A 6,973-nucleotide genomic window follows, 5' to 3' on the forward strand; every position below is an offset into this window, starting at 1 on the left:
GAAAAATCGACAATGCATCAACAATCGGGTGCCAATGGAATGTTTAAGAGAAATTAGATTTTCAAATTTTGTTCAGTAGCAATGTTTGTATTAAAAAATGGATTTTTTTCGGATGATAAAAGCAAAAAGCCAAGACAGATAATTGATTCTAATGAATTTCCCATGCAAGGCAATTATATAAGCTCACTTGCAAAAGCAATTCCCCGCCCTTGCGAGTGGCCTTCCGGGAGTTTACCGAAACATTCGCAATCGTGGACGAAAACATGCGTGTAGGCAAATTTTGAGTTCTTTCTTCGTTTTATTTATCAATTCCTCCCCAATTTTCGGTTTGCTCAGGAACTCGGGATGGGACGCACCCTGGGTACCGCATCGATTTTCAGCTGTTTCATCTCCTCCGACGATTGCTTTGAGTAGTGGGCCGACACCAGATCCGGCCAGAACGACTTAACTTCCGGCAGGCACTTCGTACTATAAATTTTCCCGTTCACGGCCAATACGGAGCTTCTCAGAGCTCACTTCCTTCGTGGGGGAAGTAAAATACGGAGTGCCCTGCCAGTCGTTGCCAAATAGCTTTTAAAGTCGACCACCACCATCATGTCGCCGGAAAAATCGACTCGACCATCTTATTTAGCCGCTGTCACTGCGTCATTACCTGCAGCTCCGAGACCAATGGACGGGACTGCCGCTTTCTGATGTCCATGTTTGCCAGATACGTTTCCACTGTTTGGCCGGTTGTACTGACCTTCCGATCAAGCGTACGCAACGATGTAGCCACTTCTCCCTCGGTCTTCCTCTTCAGCATTCTTTGGAGCTTCTTGTCGCTCAGGGTCGTCGGCCGTCCGAAACCGGTCTTTCTTTCGATGTTTTGATTGTAGTCCAACAGTGCAAAGATGTTGAAGATACCGAAACAAGCGTAACCAGTGTCCCTTTTCCGTATGATGTCCGCATTCGACGCGGAGGGATAACGTTCCTTGATCGGGCACACTTCTGAGCGGAGTAGCTTCACAGTTTTCGCCATTACGGTTATAGTTCGAGTCAATTATTTTCTGCCGACTCATGGGTTACTATGATTGATGCTGCATGGGTAGTTTCGTCAGTGCGTGTAAAGGTAAACCAATGAAAAATCGGCACTCTGTTAGCATTTTTTAATGCAAACGTTAGGGCTAAATAATTTTGTCTTCTCGAAAAAAGTCTCTATCCAAAATTTGAGCTTAATCGGACTTCTGATAAGGTTTCACTTACGGTCGTGAAAGACTTAAATTTTCGACCAACCTAAAAATGAAGTTTCCGAAATCGATTTTTTCGATAGAAAATCTCTTTAAAATGCATGAAATGTCAAGATCTGACGTTATTTCATAAAAAATTGTATAAAAAAATTAACTTCCAGGGACATGCGCTGGGAGACTCGAGCTACACCAGTACACACAAGAGACACTCCCAGATCGATCACTTCTTTCATCGATCAAAAAACTGTAACTTTGACCGCTTTGAGGCTCTACTTCCCGAAGTCCGCTTGAGCTCAAAATTGGCATGGGAAATTTTTACAAAAGAACAAAACTTTAGAATTCTATCGTAAATGAAATTCTTCTTCGTGAATGATACAATTTGAAAATAATCCTCTCCCCTGAGAAACTTTATAACTGTAAATAAATCAGTTGATTTATAACCTTTCGCTCAACGATAACCATCAAAAAATCTGACGCTCTCAACGTTACTTTATTATTTGATTTTGTCTTATTGTTCCGTGTGGGTAAGTACCCACATGAATATTTTCCGAGTGGGTACTACTACCCATACTACCCACATGAACCGCCGGCCCTGCCAGGTTTCACCCGTAATGCTGGTGGCTGGTAGTAGTACATAGTTACTGCAAAAGTAGTTAAAGGGTTTAAAGGCGTAGCCAGAGGGGGGAAGAAGGGGGTGTTGACCCCCCCCCCTAGTTGTTGACATTGGTGAAGAATTTTGTTTTCAATAACTCTAATAGCACAAAACGACATCTTTAGACCAAAGAAACATCAGTGTAAAGTGTCAGCCAGATCAAAAATAATTGATTGAAATGCTTGTCCTATGTTGCGTGGAATTGCACAAGTTATCACTTGATCCATTAAGGACATTGCAGCGGCAAAAGTACCGGGTAAATCCGCCTGCATCAACTAGCTTGGAGTAATGGAACCGAGCTGTGACAATTCCTTACCTTGATTCCCTTGTAACCTCACTAGAAACACGGTTCGGTCAAGATAGTGCACCTGCCTACGTGTTGTCCTTGCTGCATCCCGCTAACGTGATACGCAAGTCGTTGAAAGAGTTCAAGCTTTCGTATCTTTTTACGAAGGTGACAATTTTGTTGGAGAGGTAGAAGTTTGGTATCAACATTACAGCAGCATGAGAGCAGACCGTAAGAACTTGGAAGAGCTTGATCTTTTAGACCTGCTTTATCTTGAATTGCCGGTTGCGGCTGCTGATCAACTCTATCTTCTGCCATGTTCGTGGATCTTGAGATACTCGTCGTCAAAATGATATGTCCAAAGGTTTAAATTAACTTAAGAGTTTTTACTAAAGAACATCTATTGATATTTGAGGTTGGACAAAGAATAATCAAATCTTCCACTCTGATGTGGTCGGTGTTAAGTCAGACCGGACCAAGTGACATTTTGATCATTTCGAGAAAAACGAGTTTGAAGTTTGTTGCTCTGGAAGTTTTGAAGTTTTCAATGTTTTTGCGCAGTTTTGATGTTATAAGTTGGAGTAACTCTCTAACTGTATCATGCAATGTGACAATTGAAAAAAAGGAGTGCCGTGAGCTCAAAAAGGACAGGTTTGTAACTGATCAAATGTACTTGGTCCACTCTGATTGAATCAAAGAAGAATCATTAATGATTTGGTCCATTATGACTGAACAATTGAACAAATAATTTTAGTCCATTGATCGTCGAACCGTCAAAAAGTTTTCAATCTACATGGTTAGCTTCTGCGACATCAACAATTATTGAAAATAGTTTGAATAAACTTTAAACTGTGTTTGTTACATCAAATCAATGTTAAGAGCGGAATGGTTTATTGAAACAAAAATGTGGTTAATTCACTCAATTAAGTTATTCGTAATCATCCACTTTCTCAGCAACTTTGGCCAAAATTGCCGTATAATTGATAATGGACTGGATGGTTTCCTCGTGTTTTGGTTCTGGAATTTCTGTCACGTTTGGATGTAGTGCTTCAAGGACAGCTTCATGAAAAGTTGGCACAGGTTCTCCATTATTGATTAGAAAATAATATTGAATAGATATTGACAACATGCTTTACACACATGTCAATCGAGTCAGCTTCTTCTTGTAATAATTTGAAAGGTCTTCTCCAAACAATCGCTTGTGTTGCCTTTAGCTCCGTAATTTCATTACGGGCATAAATCTAATTAGCTTACATAAAACAGTAACAAACATACACTTACCACTTATTTCAACCTCCTGAGGATATAATTCATTGGTAAAATCATCAAGTTTTAAGTCAGTATTACTACTGTTACTTGAACTTCTTTCTGAAATTGTGGAATGTTGTGTCACCCACACAAATGATTAACGTTTTTCATTTACGTGTTCAATCAGAGTGGACCATGTACATTTTTCTCATTTACTGGTAAAGTATACTTTTTTGACTGACGGGCAAAGAAGCATTCCGATAAGTTGCCTGATAGTGTTGAAATTCGTTTATGTTGACTTAAAACCGATGCTGTAAATTCCGATAATTTAAACTTTTTTCTGCTTAACACATGGTTCACTTTGTCTGCACACTATAAGGCTGATATCAGGTCATGTTAGTGACAGCAATAAACGGTCCAAAAACACATACAAAACCACGACAGTGCGTGAAACTTTACAGATTCCGATGGGGGGGGGGGGGGGGGGTGAGTGAAAGAGTTCTCTGATACAAAGAAATCCGGAAAAACGCTTGAAAATTCTTCCGTTCGTTCGCTTTTATCAATAGCTGAACGAAGGTAGTCTCCTTGAAAATAAACACTTGGTTCATTCTGACTGAATACGGTAATCGCTTTTTATTGGTCATGCAGACAAAAATCATGCTGTTATTTCTGCTGTTTTAGAGATAAATAAAATCTGATTGTTGTGTGATGTAGCTTAAGAAAATCTTTATCCAATACTATCGTTAACTCGTTTTTTTCCAATTTTGCGACTTGGTCCGGTCTGACTTAACACCGACCATGTAAAGGACAACTTTTCACTGGTTGCCTTGATGTGACAATCACTAAACACTAGTTTTATTTCTATTTCTCAAAATACCATTTTTTTACTTCTAAAATTTTGAAGAACTTGTCCCCCCTATTTTGAATTCTGGCTACGCCCATGAAAGGGTTGGAATTTTGCCCGGAATGATCAGAGAACAAAAATCATCGGCAACTGGCACCTTTTGGTGCCTCAAAGTGTTGTAATTGAAGCGGCTGGTTGAACTCGTATTTGCTGCCTACTGAGAAAGGAAGAATACATCAAACTCGCTAATTGAAATGCTTTTCTAATTCGAATATCAGCGAAGTGGAGATGCCAATATAAATAGGGTTTGATTCATATATTTTACTTATAATAATTATTGTTCACAGCGCTCTAATGTCTCAGCAAATAAAAATGCATTGTTAGATAAAAAATATAGAAAAATACCGTAGTTCTTCTTCATGCAGTCGTGTCTTTGATGTCCCCCTCCTACTCTTTACTACTGCCCGAAGCGGAAAATCAGAGAAGCATGCGGGTGAATCGATAGAATACCTAGTAGAAATTTTCCTTCGATGCCTTGTAGTAATTGATTTAGGGCTAACTCCGGTTGGTTATTAGGGTAAGGAACGGTTTGAGCAGTGGCGCCTATTTTAAACAGCCGAAAAAAAACAGGCCTCAAACTACTGAATTTCGATCAATAACGACAATTTCAATGATGGAAACTGCTTAAAACAGGTTCGGGGTGATTTGAATAGTGTCCCACGATTGGTAGCTTTAATTGATTATTGTTAAAGTTTGTTAACTTAATTTTACAATCTGAAAACAACAAGAGAAAAAGATAGAGAACAGATTGAAATACTTCTGTTTGAATTTCACCCAACACATTTCGAGTATTTTGTCTCAATACACAGGCGGTTCATAAAGCTGCTTAGAATATGTTCCATACCCTACTCATATTAGGTGGTATTCAGTAATTTTCGTTGTTTACCAGAAACTGAAAACGGTCATCTCCAAATTTAAAATGGTGTCCAGGGTCTATGCATCATCTCTATTACAGAAATAGCCATATTGAGTAGTATTTAATAATTTTCGGCTGTTTCCCAGGAATTGCCATCTTACAATTCAAAATGATGTCTGAGGTCAATTTTTAGCTCCTCGCATCATTCTGGTTCCGGAGATACTTTTACTTACCTTACCAAACAGTCCCAAGCCGTGATGTGGCCTTTGCTGTACGTAAAAGTCGTCTCAATTCCACTCGGACCATGGCTGCAGTTCGCCAGCTCTGCAGTCTGCGTAGGGTCCGCAGGTCGTCTTCCACCTGATCGATCCACCTTGCCCGCTGTGCACCTCTCCGTCTTGTCCCTGACGGATTGGTTTCAAGAACCAGCTTTACCGGGCTGTCGTCTGACATCCTTACAACATGCCCAGCCCACCGCAGCCTGCCTATCTTAGCGATGTGGACGATAGATGGCTCCCCAAGCAGCTCCTGCAGTTCGTGGTTTATTCGCCTTCTCCACACTCCGTTTTCCATCTGCAGTCCACCGAAAATGGTACGCAGTACCTTCCGCTCGAACACCGCAAGGGCGCGTTGGTCCTCCACAAGCATAGTCCATGTCTCATGCCCGTAGATTGGTTAACTTGGTGCGGCGGCGAATTCTACTCGATCGAAGCGTCTTCCGGAGACCAAAGTATGCACGATTTCCTGCCATAATGCGCCGTTGAATTTCTATAGATACTCATATTGGGTAATATTTGGTTACTTTAGACTGTAACCCAGAAGCCGAAAGTCGTCATCTTAGACTTCAAAATGACATGTGATTCATATTGAATGGTATTTGATCATTTCCGGCTGTTTACCAAACACCGGAAGTCACCATCTTTGAATTCAAAATGGCATTTATAGACATTTTCTGGCCTCTGGGCGTCATCTTGATTTCGGAAACACCAATATTAGAAACCGGAAGTTTTCACCTTGAATTCAAAAATGACGTCTGGAGTCGAGTTTTAGCTCCTGTGCATCGACCAGATCATTTCAGGTTGTTTTACGGAAAACCTGGTTGAACTGTCTGTTTGTACCGAAGACCTCCCTCCCATTCCAAAGTACAAAGGAGTGTCAACCAACCATAGAAATTTGTGTTTGATTTCTATAAGAGCCCTCCTATCTAGAAGTGGCAGGGGTGTCAAACCACCATGAAAGTATTTTTTGCTCCATAAAACCTCAACATGCCAAACTTGGTTCCATTTACTTGATTAGTTCTTGAGTTGTGAAGAAATTGGATTTTCACTTGTATGAACCCGCTCCTTCAGAAGAAGGAGGGGTGTCGAGCCACCATAAAACATTTTCTTGCTCTCGAAAACCTCAACATATCAAACTATTATGGACATATTTGTTACCCCAAAAAACATTCACCTGCCGAATTTGGTTCAATTTAGTTGGTTAGTTCTCGAGATGTGCAGAAATTTGTATTTCATTTGTACGGGACTCCTTCCTTCCAGAAGAAGGAACAAAATTTCACGCCGACCAGTTCAGTAGTTTCCAAGCCTGTATGGATCAGATAGACAGACAGAGCTGCATTTTTATATGTTAAGATTAAAATAATAATCGGTAAATTTGGGTCATGTTGAACCAAGGTATGTTTTTTTACTTCGATGTTGTTCGATGTTTAAGTGGACGTGGTGTTTCTTGAAGATTATAGAGCATGCAGCATGCTTCAAAACATGAAAGAGGAAATGCAGTAGTTTGGGCCTTGAAATGTCAC

This window comes from Wyeomyia smithii, chromosome 3 (assembly GCF_029784165.1).
Source record: "Wyeomyia smithii strain HCP4-BCI-WySm-NY-G18 chromosome 3, ASM2978416v1, whole genome shotgun sequence".
In the NCBI taxonomy this organism is placed as follows: Eukaryota; Metazoa; Arthropoda; class Insecta; order Diptera; family Culicidae; genus Wyeomyia; species Wyeomyia smithii.